The following is a 14,400-nucleotide window of genomic DNA, read 5'->3' on the forward strand; positions in this document are numbered from 1 at the left end:
GTAATTTTGAAGGATAACACTTTAGCTTGAGCCATTTTTCCTAAATAATGTTATTTTAGAAACAGCTTTTAGAGGAAATGCATTGATCTAAGATCTTGATTTAATAACCCCTTTTTCAACAAGTCCAAATTATTTGTCAAAATCACAATCAAAAATATAAATAGTAAATTGATAAACCCTAACAGACAGCAGGTTTGGGCATACTGATGTGCTTGTCAGGATGGCCGAGCGGTCTAAGGCGCCAGACTCAAGATTCTACTCTTCCAGTTAATGGGAATTCTGGTCTCTGTAAAGAGGCGTAAGTTCAAATCCCACTTCTGACAATATTTTCTTGCTCTTTGGTTATGTTTTACACTCAAAATGACCGACATTGAGAAGTATGCTCAGGACATCCACAGTCTTTCAATCTTTCCTCTCCCAGACATTGATATCTTGATCCCATTTATTTCTAAGCAATATGAAGCACAATGATTGAATGAATTAAAGGGCATAGAAACTGTTAAAGACCTAAGAATTGATCGATTTTCCCATCTACATTCCAATCAAGATCAAATTACATTAGACTTAAATTAATTAAATTATTCTTAAATGATAAAGACACTATGATTAGTTTTAAAATTCTAAAGTTCAGTTCATGTAGAAATTGACTGTTGAAATAATGTTTTACATAGAAACAGAATTTGATGGCAGATAAGAACCACTTGGCCCACGTAGTCTGCTCCTTTTCATGTATCCTTTAGGCAACTTCAACCCTATTTGCTCCTTACATTTCTCTTAAGGATATTCTTATGCCTATCCGAAGCGTGTTTAAATTGTTTCACCATTTAGCTTCAACAACATCGGATGGGAGGCTTTTCTTTTTATCAACTACCCTTTCTGTGAAGTAATTTTTCTTCAAATTTCCTCTAAGTCTACCTCCCTCCAGTTTCAGTGCATGTCCTCGTGTTCTTGTACATCTCTTCCTTTGAAGAATAAATATTGTTTGCACAACATTCTTTTAGTATTCAGTAATCTAAACATAAAACACAAGAATAATTGGCATCGAAAGTATTTTAAGGCTCTTAGACTTTACATATAACATGATATTCAATTTTCTTCTAAGACAAACTAATCTGTTCTGCTAGGATGAAGACCTTAGTAAAGGGTGGCAACAGTAATTTTGAAGGATAACACTTTAGCTTGAGCCATTTTTCCTAAATAATGTTATTTTAGAAACAGCTTTTAGAGGAAATGCATAAATCTAAGATCTTGATTTAATGACCCCTTTTTCAACAAGTCCAAATTATTTGTCAAAATCACAATCAAAAATATAAATAGTAAAATGATAAACCCTAACAGGAAGCAGGTTTGGATATACTGATGTGCTTGTCAGGATGGCCGAGTGGTCTAAGGCGCCAGACTCAAGATTCTACTCTTCCAGTTAATGGGAATTCTGGTCTCTGTAAAGAGGCGTGGGTTCAAATCCCACTTCTGACAATATTTTCTTGCTCTTTGGTTATGTTTTACACTCAAAATGACCGACATTGAGAAGTATGCTCAGGACATCCACAGTCTTTCAATCTTTCCTCTCCCAGACATTGATATCTTGATCCCATTTATTTCTAAGCAATATGAAGCACAATGATTGAATGAATTAAAGGGCATAGAAACTTTTAAAGACCTAAGAATTGATCGATTTTCCCATCTACATTCCAATCAAGATCAAATTACATTAGAGTTAAATTAATTAAATTATTCTTAAATGATAAAGACACTATGATTAGTTTTAAAATTCTATAGTTCAGTTCATGTAGAAATTGGCTATTGAAATAATGTATTACATAGAATCAGAATTTGATGGCAGATAAGAACCACTTGGCCCATGTAGTCTGCTCCTTTTCATGTATCCTTTAGGCAACTTCAACCCTATTTGCTCCTTACATTTCTCTTAAGGATATTCTTATGCCTATGCGAAGCGTGTTTAAATTGTTTCACCGTTTAGCTTCAACAACATCGGTTTGGGAGGCTTTTCTATTTATCAACTACCCTTTCTGTGAAGTAATTTTTCATCAAATTTCCTCTAAGTCTACCTCCCTCCAGTTTCAGTGCATGTCCTCGTGTTCTTGTACATCTCTTCCTTTGAAGAATAAGTATTGTTTGCACAACATTCTTTTAGTATTCAGTAATCTAAACATAAAACACAAGAATAATTGGCATCAAAAGTATTTTAAGGCTCTTAGACATTACATATAACGTGATATACAATTTACTTCTAAGACAAACTAATCTGTTCTGCTAGGATGAAGACCTTAGTAAAGGGTGGCAACAGTAATTTTGAAGGATAACACTTTAGCTTGAGCCATTTTTCCTAACTAATGTTATTTAAGAAACAGCTTTTAGAGGAAATGCATGAATCTAAGATCTTGATTTAATGACCCCTTTTTCAACAAGTCCAAATTATTTGTCAAAATCACAATCAAAAATATAAATAGTAAAATGATAAACCCTAACAGGAAGCAGGTTCGGATATACTGATGTGCTTGTCAGGATGGCCGAGTGGTCTAAGGCGCCAGACTCAAGATTCTACTCTTCCAGTTAATGGGAATTCTGGTCTCTGTAAAGAGGCGTGTGTTCAAATCCCACTTCTGACAATAATTTCTTACTCTTTGGTTATGATTTACACTCAAAATGACCGACATTGAGAAGTATGCTCAGGACATCCACAGTCTTTCAATCTTTCCTCTCCCAGACATTGATATCTTGATCCCATTTATTTCTAAGCAATATGAAGCACAATGATTGAATGAATTAAAGGGCATAGAAACTTTTAAAGACCTAAGAATTGATCGATTTTCCCATCTACATTCCAATCAAGGTCAAATTACATTAGACTTAAATTAATTAAATTATTCTTAAATGATAAAGACATGATGATCAGTTTTAAAATTCTAAAGTTCAGTTCATATAGAAAGTGGCTATTGAAATAATGTATTACATAGAAACAGAATTTGATGGCAGATAAGAACCACTTGGCCCATGTAGTCTGCTCCTTTTCATGTATCCTTTAGGCAACTTCAGCCCTGTTTGCTCCTTACATTTCTCTTAAGGATATTCTTATGCCTATCCGAAGCGTGTTTAAATTGTTTCACCATTTAGCTTCAACAACATCGGATGGGAGGCTTTTCTTTTTATCAACTCCCCTTTCTGTGAAGTAATTTTTCTTCAAATTTCCTCTAAGTCTACCTCCCTCCAGTTTCAGTGCATGTCCTCGTGTTCTTGTACATCTCTTCCTTTGAAGAATAAGTATTGCTTGCACAACATTCTTTTAGTATTCAGTAATCTAAACATAAAACACAAGAATAATTGGCATCGAAAGTATTTTAAGGCTCTTAGACTTTACATATAACGTGATATACAATTTACTTCTAAGACAAACTAATCTGTTCTGCTAGGATGAAGACCTTAGTAAAGGGTGGCAACAGTAATTTTGAAGGATAACACTTTAGCTTGAGCCATTTTTCCTAAATAATGTTATTTAAGAAACAGCTTTTAGAGGAAATGCATTGATCTAAGATCTTGATTTAATGAACCCTTTTTCAACAAGTCGAAATTATTTGTCAAAATCACAATCAAAAATATAAATAGTAAAATGATAAACCCTAACAGGAAGCAGGTTTGGAAATACTGATGTGCTTGTCAGGATTGCCGAGCGGTCTGAGGCGCCAGACTCAAGGTTCTACTCTTTCAGTTAATGGTAATTCTGGTCTCTGTAAAGAGGTATAGGTTCAAATCCCACTTCTGACAATATTTTCTTGCTCTTTGGTTATGTTTTACACTCAAAATGACCGACATTGAGAGGTATGCTCAGGACATCCACAGTCTTACAATCTTTCCTCTCCCAGACATTGATATCTTGATCCCATTTATTTCTAAGCAATATGAAGCACAATGATTGAATGAATTAAAGGGCATAGAAACTTTTAAAGACCTAAGAATTGATCGATTTTCCCATCTGCATTCCAATCAAGATCAAATTACATTAGAGTTAAATTAATTAAATTATTCTTAAATGATAAAGACACTATGATTAGTTTTAAAATTCTAAAGTTCAGTTCATATAGAAATTGGCTATTGAAATAATGTATTACATAGAAACAGAATTTGATGGCAGATAAGAACCACTTGGCCCATGTAGTCTGCTCCTTTTCATGTATCCTTTAGGCAACTTCAACCATATTTGCTCCTTACATTTCTCTTAAGGATATTCTTATGCCTATCCAAAACGTGTTTAAATTGTTTCACTGTTTAGCTTCAACAAGATTGGATGGGAGGCTTTTCTATTTATCAACTACCCTTTCTGTGAAGTAATTTTTCTTCAAATTTCCTCTAAGTCTACCTCCCTCCAGTTTCAGTGCATGTCCTCGTGTTCTTGTACATCTCTTCCTTTGAAGAATAAGTATTGTTTGCACAACATTCTTTTAGTATTCAGTAATCTAAACATAAAACTCAATAATAATTGGCATCGAAAGTATTTTAAGGCTCTTAGACTTTACATATAACATGATATACAATTTACTTCTAAGACAAACTAATCTGTTCTGCTAGGATGAAGACCTTAGTAAAGGGTGGCAACAGTAATTTTGAAGGATAACACTTTAGCTTGAGCCATTTTTCCTAAATAATGTTATTTTAGAAACAGCTTTTAGAGGAAATGCATTGATCTAAGATCTTGATTTAATAACCCCTTTTTCAACAAGTCCAAATTATTTGTCAAAATCACAATCAAAAATATAAATAGTAAATTGATAAACCCTAACAGACAGCAGGTTCGGACATACTGATGTGCTTGTCAGGATGGCCGAGCGGTCTAAGGCGCCAGACTCAAGATTCTACTCTTCCAGTTAATGGGAATTCTGGTCTCTGTAAAGAGGCGTGGGTTCAAATCCCACTTCTGACAATATTTTCTTGCTCTTTGGTTATGTTTTACACTCAAAATGACCGACATTGAGAAGTATGCTCAGGACATCCACAGTCTTTCAATCTTTCCTCTCCCAGACATTGATATCTTGATCCCATTTATTTCTAAGCAATATGAAGCACAATGATTGAATGAATTAAAGGGCATAGAAACTTTTAAAGACCTAAGAATTGATCGATTTTCCCATCTACATTCCAATCAAGGTCAAATTACATTAGACTTAAATTAATTAAATTATTCTTAAATGATAAAGACACTATGATCAGTTTTAAAATTCTAAAGTTCAGTTCATATAGAAAGTGGCTATTGAAATAATGTATTACATAGAAACAGAATTTGATGGCAGATAAGAACCACTTGGCCCATGTAGTCTGCTCCTTTTCATGTATCCTTTAGGCAACTTCAGCCCTGTTTGCTCCTTACATTTCTCTTAAGGATATTCTTATGCCTATCCGAAGCGTGTTTAAATTGTTTCACCATTTAGCTTCAACAACATCGGATGGGAGGCTTTTCTTTTTATCAACTCCCCTTTCTGTGAAGTAATTTTTCTTCAAATTTCCTCTAAGTCTACCTCCCTCCAGTTTCAGTGCATGTCCTCGTGTTCTTGTACATCTCTTCCTTTGAAGAATAAGTATTGCTTGCACAACATTCTTTTAGTATTCAGTAATCTAAACATAAAACACAAGAATAATTGGCATCGAAAGTATTTTAAGGCTCTTAGACTTTACATATAATGTGATATACAATTTATTTCTAAGACAAACTAATCTGTTCTGCTAGGATGAAGACCTTAGTAAAGGGTGGCAACAGTAATTTTGAAGGATAACACTTTAGCTTGAGCCATTTTTCCTAAATAATGTTATTTAAGAAACAGCTTTTAGAGGAAATGCATTGATCTAAGATCTTGATTTAATGAACCCTTTTTCAACAAGTCGAAATTATTTGTCAAAATCACAATCAAAAATATAAATAGTAAAATGATAAACCCTAACAGGAAGCAGGTTTGGAAATACTGATGTGCTTGTCAGGATTGCCGAGCGGTCTGAGGCGCCAGACTCAAGGTTCTACTCTTTCAGTTAATGGTAATTCTGGTCTCTGTAAAGAGGTATAGGTTCAAATCCCACTTCTGACAATATTTTCTTGCTCTTTGGTTATGTTTTACACTCAAAATGACCGACATTGAGAGGTATGCTCAGGACATCCACAGTCTTACAATCTTTCCTCTCCCAGACATTGATATCTTGATCCCATTTATTTCTAAGCAATATGAAGCACAATGATTGAATGAATTAAAGGGCATAGAAACTTTTAAAGACCTAAGAATTGATCGATTTTCCCATCTGCATTCCAATCAAGATCAAATTACATTAGAGTTAAATTAATTAAATTATTCTTAAATGATAAAGACACTATGATTAGTTTTAAAATTCTAAAGTTCAGTTCATATAGAAATTGGCTATTGAAATAATGTATTACATAGAAACAGAATTTGATGGCAGATAAGAACCACTTGGCCCATGTAGTCTGCTCCTTTTCATGTATCCTTTAGGCAACTTCAACCATATTTGCTCCTTACATTTCTCTTAAGGATATTCTTATGCCTATCCGAAGCGTGTTTAAATTGTTTCACTGTTTAGCTTCAACAAGATTGGATGGGAGGCTTTTCTATTTATCAACTACCCTTTCTGTGAAGTAATTTTTCATCAAATTTCCTCTAAGTCTACCTCCCTCCAGTTTCAGTGCATGTCCTCGTGTTCTTGTACATCTCTTCCTTTGAAGAATAAGTATTGTTTGCACAACATTCTTTTAGTATTCAGTAATCTAAACATAAAACTCAATAATAATTGGCATCGAAAGTATTTTAAGGCTCTTAGACTTTACATATAACATGATATACAATTTACTTCTAAGACAAACTAATCTGTTCTGCTAGGATGAAGACCTTAGTAAAGGGTGGCAACAGTAATTTTGAAGGATAACACTTTAGCTTGAGCCATTTTTCCTAAATAATGTTATTTTAGAAACAGCTTTTAGAGGAAATGCATTGATCTAAGATCTTGATTTAATAACCCCTTTTTCAACAAGTCCAAATTATTTGTCAAAATCACAATCAAAAATATAAATAGTAAATTGATAAACCCTAACAGACAGCAGGTTCGGGCATACTGATGTGCTTGTCAGGATGGCCGAGCGGTCTAAGGCGCCAGACTCAAGATTCTACTCTTCCAGTTAATGGGAATTCTGGTCTCTGTAAAGAGGCGTAAGTTCAAATCCCACTTCTGACAATATTTTCTTGCTCTTTGGTTATGTTTTACACTCAAAATGACCGACATTGAGAAGTATGCTCAGGACATCCACAGTCTTTCAATCTTTCCTCTCCCAGACATTGATATCTTGATCCCATTTATTTCTAAGCAATATGAAGCACAATGATTGAATGAATTAAAGGGCATAGAAACTGTTAAAGACCTAAGAATTGATCGATTTTCCCATCTACATTCCAATCAAGATCAAATTACATTAGACTTAAATTAATTAAATTATTCTTAAATGATAAAGACACTATGATTAGTTTTAAAATTCTAAAGTTCAGTTCATGTAGAAATTGACTGTTGAAATAATGTTTTACATAGAAACAGAATTTGATGGCAGATAAGAACCACTTGGCCCACGTAGTCTGCTCCTTTTCATGTATCCTTTAGGCAACTTCAACCCTATTTGCTCCTTACATTTCTCTTAAGGATATTCTTATGCCTATCCGAAGCGTGTTTAAATTGTTTCACCATTTAGCTTCAACAACATCGGATGGGAGGCTTTTCTTTTTATCAACTACCCTTTCTGTGAAGTAATTTTTCTTCAAATTTCCTCTAAGTCTACCTCCCTCCAGTTTCAGTGCATGTCCTCGTGTTCTTGTACATCTCTTCCTTTGAAGAATAAATATTGTTTGCACAACATTCTTTTAGTATTCAGTAATCTAAACATAAAACACAAGAATAATTGGCATCGAAAGTATTTTAAGGCTCTTAGACTTTACATATAACATGATATTCAATTTTCTTCTAAGACAAACTAATCTGTTCTGCTAGGATGAAGACCTTAGCAAAGGGTGGCAACAGTAATTTTGAAGGATAACACTTTAGCTTGAGCCATTTTTCCTAAATAATGTTATTTAAGAAACAGCTTTTAGAGGAAATGCATAAATCTAAGATCTTGATTTAATGACCCCTTTTTCAACAAGTCCAAATTATTTGTCAAAATCACAATCAAAAATATAAATAGTAAAATGATAAACCCTAACAGGAAGCAGGTTTGGATATACTGACGTGCTTGTCAGGATGGCCGAGTGGTCTAAGGTGCCAGACTCAAGATTCTACTCTTCCAGTTAATGGGAATTCTGGTCTCTGTAAAGAGGCGTGGGTTCAAATCCCACTTCTGACAATATTTTCTTACTCTTTGGTTATGTTTTACACTCAAAATGACCGACATTGAAAAGTATGCTCAGGACATCCACAGTCTTTCAATCTTTCCTCTCCCAGACATTGATATCTTGATCCCATTTATTTCTAAGCAATATGAAGCACAATGATTGAATGAATTAAAGGGCATAGAAACTTTTAAAGACCTAAGAATTGATCGATTTTCCCATCTGCATTCCAATCAAGATCAAATTACATTAGAGTTAAATTAATTAAATTATTCTTAAATGATAAAGACACTATGATTAGTTTTAAAATTCTAAAGTTCAGTTCATATAGAAATTGGCTATTGAAATAATGTATTACATAGAAACAGAATTTGATGGCAGATAAGAACCACTTGGCCCATGTAGTCTTCTCCTTTTCATGTATCCTTTAGGCAACTTCAACCATATTTGCTCCTTACATTTCTCTTAAGGGTATTCCTATGCCTATCCGAAGCGTGTTTAAATTGTTTCACCGTTTAGCTTCAACAACATTGGATGGGAGGCTTTTCTATTTATCAACTACCCTTTCTGTGAAGTAATTTTTCTTCAAATTTTCTCTAAGTCTACCTCCCTCCAGTTTCAGTGCATGTCCTCGTGTTCTTGTACATCTCTTCCTTTGAAGAATAAGTATTGTTTGCACAACATTCTTTTAGTATTCAGTAATCTAAACATAAAACACAAGAATAATTGGCATCGAAAGTATTTTAAGGCTCTTAGACTTTACATATAACATGATATACAATTTACTTCTAAGACAAACTACTCTGTTCTGCTAGGATGAAGACCTTAGTAAAGGGTGGCAACAGTAATTTTGAAGGATAACACTTTAGCTTGAGCCATTTTTCCTAAATAATGTTATTTTAGAAACAGCTTTTAGAGGAAATGCATTAATCTAAGATCTTGATTTAATGACCCCTTTTTCAACAAGTCCAAATTATTTGTCAAAATCACAATCAAAAATATAAATAGTAAATTGATAAACCCTAACAGACAGCAGGTTCGGACATACTGATGTGCTTGTCAGGATGGCCGAGCGGTCTAAAGGCGCCAGACTCAAGATTCTTCTCTTCCAGTTAATGGGAATTCTGGTCTCTGTAAAGAGGCCTGGGTTCAAATCCCACTTCTGACAATATTTTCTTGCTCTTTGGTTATGTTTTACACTCAAAATTACCGACATTGAGAAGTATGCTCAGGACGTCCACAGTCTTTCAATCTTTCCTCTCCCAGACATTGATATCTTGATCCCATTTATTTCTAAGCAATATGAAGCACAATGATTGAATGAATTAAAGGGCATAGAAACTGTTAAAGACCTAAGAATTGATCGATTTTCCCATCTACATTCCAATCAAGATCAAATTACATTAGACTTAAATTAAATAAATTATTCTTAAATGATAAAGACACTATGATTAGTTTTAAAATTCTAAAGTTCAGTTCATGTAGAAATTGACTGTTGAAATAATGTTTTACATAGAAACAGAATTTGATGGCAGATAAGAACCACTTGGCCCACGTAGTCTGCTCCTTTTCATGTATCCTTTAGGCAACTTCAATCCTATTTGCTCCTTACATTTCTCTTAAGGATATTCTTATGCCTATCCCAAGCGTGTTTAAATTGTTTTACCATTTAGCTTCAACAACATCGGATGGGAGGCTTTTCTATTTATCAACTACCCTTTCTTTGAAGTAATTTTTCTTCAAATTTCCTCTAAGTCTACCTCTCTCCAGTTTCAGTGCATGTCCTCGTGTTCTTGTACATCTCTTCCTTTGAAGAATAAGTATTGTTTGCACAACATTCTTTTAGTATTCAGTAATCTAAACATAAAACACAAGAATAATTGGCATCGAAAGTATTTTAAGGCTCTTAGACTTTACATATAACGTGATATAAAATTTACTTCTAAGACAAACTAATCTGTTCTGCTAGGATGAAGACCTTAGTTAAGGGTGACAACAGTAATTTTGAAGGATAACACTTTAGCTTGAGCCATTTTTCCTAAATAATGTTATTTAAGAAACAGCTTATAGAGGAAATGCATTAATCTAAGATCTTGATTTAATGACCCCTTTTTCAACAAGGCCAAATTATTTGTCAAAATCACAATCAAAAATATAAATAGTAAAATGATAAACCCTAACAGGAAGCAGGTTTGGACATACTGATGTGCATGTCAGGATGGCCGAGCGGTCTAAGACACCAGACTCAAGATTCTACTCTTCCAGTTAATAGGAATTCTGGTCTCTGTAAAGAGGTATAGGTTCAAATCCCACTTCTGACAATATATTTTTGCTCTTTGGTTATGTTTTACACTCAAAATGACTGACATTGAGAAGTATGCTCAGGACATCCACAGTCTTTCAATCTTTCCTCTCCCAGACATTGATATCTTGATCCCATTTATTTCTAAGCAATATGAAGCACAATGATTGAATGAATTAAAGGGCATAGAAACTTTTAAAGACCTAAGAATTGATCGATTTTCCCATCTACATTCCAATCAAGATCAAATTACATTAGACTTAAATTAATTAAATTATTCTTAAATGATAAAGACACTATGATTAGTTTTAAAATTCTAAAGTTCAGTTCATGTAGAAATTGGCGGTTGAAATAATGTTTTACATAGAAACAGAATTTGATGGCAGATAAGAACCACTTGGCCCACGTAGTCTGCTACTTTTCATGTATCCTTTAGGTAACTTCAACCCTATTTGCTCCTTACATTTCTTTTAAGGATATTCTTATGCCTATCCGAAGCGTATTTAAATTGTTTCACCATTTAGCTTCAACAACATCGGATGGGAGGCTTTTCTATTTATCAATTACCCTTTCTGTGAAGTAATTTTTCTTCAAATTTCCTCTAAGTCTACCTCCCTTCAGTTTCAGTGCATGTCCTTATGTTCTTGTACATCTCTTCCTTTGAAGAATAAATATTGTTTGTACAACATTCTTTTAGTATTCAGTAATCTAAACATAAAACACAAGGATAATTGGCATCGAAAGTATTTTAAGGCTCTTAGACTTTACATATAACATGATATACAATTTTCTTCTAAGACAAACTAATCTGTTCTGCTAGGATGAAGACCTTAGTAAAGGGTGGCAACAGTAATTTTGAAGGATAACACTTTAGCTTGAGCCATTTTTCCTAAATAATGTTATTTTAGAAACAGCTTTTAGAGGAAATGCATTGATCTAAGATCTTGATTTAATAACCCCTTTTTCAACAAGTCCAAATTATTTGTCAAAATCACAATCAAAAATATAAATAGTAAATTGATAAACCCTAACAGACAGCAGGTTCGGACATACTGATGTGCTTGTCAGGATGGCCGAGCGGTCTAAGGCGCCAGACTCAAGATTCTACTCTTCCAGTTAATGGGAATTCTGGTCTCTGTAAAGAGGCGTGGGTTCAAATCCCACTTCTGACAATATTTTCTTGCTCTTTGGTTATGTTTTACACTCAAAATGACCGACATTGAGAAGTATGCTCAGGACATCCACAGTCTTTCAATCTTTCCTCTCCCAGACATTGATATCTTGATCCCATTTATTTCTAAGCAATATGAAGCACAATGATTGAATGAATTAAAGGGCATAGAAACTGTTAAAGACCTAAGAATGATCGATTTTCCCATCTACATTCCAATCAAGATCAAATTACATTAGACTTAAATTAATTAAATTATTCTTAAATGATAAAGACACTATGATCAGTTTTAAAATTCTAAAGTTCAGTTCATGTAGAAATTGACTGTTGAAATAATGTTTTACATAGAAACAGAATTTGATGGCAGATAAGAACCACTTGGCCCACGTAGTCTGCTCCTTTTCATGTATCCTTTAGGCAACTTCAACCCTATTTGCTCCTTACATTTCTCTTAAGGATATTCTTATGCCTATCCGAAGCGTGTTTAAATTGTTTCACCATTTAGCTTCAACAACATCGGATGGGAGGCTTTTCTTTTTATCAACTACCCTTTCTGTGAAGTAATTTTTCTTCAAATTTCCTCTAAGTCTACCTCCCTCCAGTTTCAGTGCATGTCCTCGTGTTCTTGTACATCTCTTCCTTTGAAGAATAAATATTGTTTGCACAACATTCTTTTAGTATTCAGTAATCTAAACATAAAACACAAGAATAATTGGCATCGAAAGTATTTTAAGGCTCTTAGACTTTACATATAACATGATATTCAATTTTCTTCTAAGACAAACTAATCTGTTCTGCTAGGATGAAGACCTTAGCAAAGGGTGGCAACAGTAATTTTGAAGGATAACACTTTAGCTTGAGCCATTTTTCCTAAATAATGTTATTTAAGAAACAGCTTTTAGAGGAAATGCATAAATCTAAGATCTTGATTTAATGACCCCTTTTTCAACAAGTCCAAATTATTTGTCAAAATCACAATCAAAAATATAAATAGTAAAATGATAAACCCTAACAGGAAGCAGGTTTGGATATACTGATGTGCTTGTCAGGATGGCCGAGTGGTCTAAGGCGCCAGACTCAAGATTCTACTCTTCCAGTTAATGGGAATTCTGGTCTCTGTAAAGAGGCGTGGGTTCAAATCCCACTTCTGACAATATTTTCTTACTCTTTGGTTATGTTTTACACTCAAAATGACCGACATTGAAAAGTATGCTCAGGACATCCACAGTCTTTCAATCTTTCCTCTCCCAGACATTGATATCTTGATCCCATTTATTTCTAAGCAATATGAAGGACAATGATTGAATGAATTAAAGGGCATAGAAACTTTTAAAGACCTAAGAATTGATCGATTTTCCCATCTACATTCCAATCAAGATCAAATTACATTAGACTTAAATTAATTAAATTATTCTTAAATGATAAAGACACTATGATTAGTTTTAAAATTCTAAAGTTCAGTTCATGTAGAAATTGGCGGTTGAAATAATGTTTTACATAGAAACAGAATTTGATGGCAGATAAGAACCACTTGGCCCACGTAGTCTGCTACTTTTCATGTATCCTTTAGGTAACTTCAACCCTATTTGCTCCTTACATTTCTTTTAAGGATATTCTTATGCCTATCCGAAGCGTATTTAAATTGTTTCACCATTTAGCTTCAACAACATCGGATGGGAGGCTTTTCTATTTATCAATTACCCTTTCTGTGAAGTAATTTTTCTTCAAATTTCCTCTAAGTCTACCTCCCTTCAGTTTCAGTGCATGTCCTCATGTTCTTGTACATCTCTTCCTTTGAAGAATAAATATTGTTTGCACAACATTCTTTTAGTATTCAGTAATCTAAACATAAAACACAAGAATAATTGGCATCGAAAGTATTTTAAGGCTCTTAGACTTTACATATAACATGATATACAATTTACTTCTAAGACAAACTACTCTGTTCTGCTAGGATGAAGACCTTAGTAAAGGGTGGCAACAGTAATTTTGAAGGATAACACTTTAGCTTGAGCCATTTTTCCTAAATAATGTTATTTTAGAAACAGCTTTTAGAGGAAATGCATTAATCTAAGATCTTGATTTAATGACCCCTTTTTCAACAAGTCCAAATTATTTGTCAAAATCACAATCAAAAATATAAATAGTAAATTGATAAACCCTAACAGACAGCAGGTTCGGACATACTGATGTGCTTGTCAGGATGGCCGAGCGGTCTAAAGGCGCCAGACTCAAGATTCTTCTCTTCCAGTTAATGGGAATTCTGGTCTCTGTAAAGAGGCCTGGGTTCAAATCCCACTTCTGACAATATTTTCTTGCTCTTTGGTTATGTTTTACACTCAAAATTACCGACATTGAGAAGTATGCTCAGGACGTCCACAGTCTTTCAATCTTTCCTCTCCCAGACATTGATATCTTGATCCCATTTATTTCTAAGCAATATGAAGCACAATGATTGAATGAATTAAAGGGCATAGAAACTGTTAAAGACCTAAGAATTGATCGATTTTCCCATCTACATTCCAATCAAGATCAAATTACATTAG

The 14,400-nt window shown here is 33.9% G+C and overlaps 8 non-coding genes across 8 annotated transcripts; all 8 read left to right on the forward strand.

Moving 5' to 3' along the window:
- The first annotated feature begins 1,367 nt into the window (after positions 1-1,367).
- TRNAL-CAA (transfer RNA leucine (anticodon CAA)) lies at positions 1,368-1,476 on the forward strand. Its single transcript has 2 exons — positions 1,368-1,405; positions 1,431-1,476. It is a non-coding gene; the product is annotated as a tRNA-Leu (tRNA).
- Positions 1,477-2,521: 1,045 nt separating this feature from the next.
- On the forward strand, positions 2,522-2,630 carry TRNAL-CAA (transfer RNA leucine (anticodon CAA)). Its single transcript has 2 exons — positions 2,522-2,559; positions 2,585-2,630. It is a non-coding gene; the product is annotated as a tRNA-Leu (tRNA).
- Positions 2,631-4,827: 2,197 nt separating this feature from the next.
- Positions 4,828-4,936, forward strand: TRNAL-CAA (transfer RNA leucine (anticodon CAA)). The gene is made up of 2 exons: positions 4,828-4,865; positions 4,891-4,936. It is a non-coding gene; the product is annotated as a tRNA-Leu (tRNA).
- A 3,350-nt stretch (positions 4,937-8,286) lies between these two features.
- On the forward strand, positions 8,287-8,395 carry TRNAL-CAA (transfer RNA leucine (anticodon CAA)). Its single transcript has 2 exons — positions 8,287-8,324; positions 8,350-8,395. It is a non-coding gene; the product is annotated as a tRNA-Leu (tRNA).
- A 1,044-nt stretch (positions 8,396-9,439) lies between these two features.
- On the forward strand, positions 9,440-9,549 carry TRNAL-CAA (transfer RNA leucine (anticodon CAA)). Its single transcript has 2 exons — positions 9,440-9,478; positions 9,504-9,549. It is a non-coding gene; the product is annotated as a tRNA-Leu (tRNA).
- Positions 9,550-11,746: 2,197 nt separating this feature from the next.
- TRNAL-CAA (transfer RNA leucine (anticodon CAA)) lies at positions 11,747-11,855 on the forward strand. Its single transcript has 2 exons — positions 11,747-11,784; positions 11,810-11,855. It is a non-coding gene; the product is annotated as a tRNA-Leu (tRNA).
- Positions 11,856-12,898: 1,043 nt separating this feature from the next.
- TRNAL-CAA (transfer RNA leucine (anticodon CAA)) lies at positions 12,899-13,007 on the forward strand. The gene is made up of 2 exons: positions 12,899-12,936; positions 12,962-13,007. It is a non-coding gene; the product is annotated as a tRNA-Leu (tRNA).
- A 1,044-nt stretch (positions 13,008-14,051) lies between these two features.
- Positions 14,052-14,161, forward strand: TRNAL-CAA (transfer RNA leucine (anticodon CAA)). Its single transcript has 2 exons — positions 14,052-14,090; positions 14,116-14,161. It is a non-coding gene; the product is annotated as a tRNA-Leu (tRNA).
- Positions 14,162-14,400: the final 239 nt, after the last annotated feature.

Source organism: Taudactylus pleione, unplaced genomic scaffold (genome assembly GCF_031769625.1).
Source record: "Taudactylus pleione unplaced genomic scaffold, aTauple2 ptg000612l, whole genome shotgun sequence".
Taxonomy (NCBI): Eukaryota; Metazoa; Chordata; class Amphibia; order Anura; family Myobatrachidae; genus Taudactylus; species Taudactylus pleione.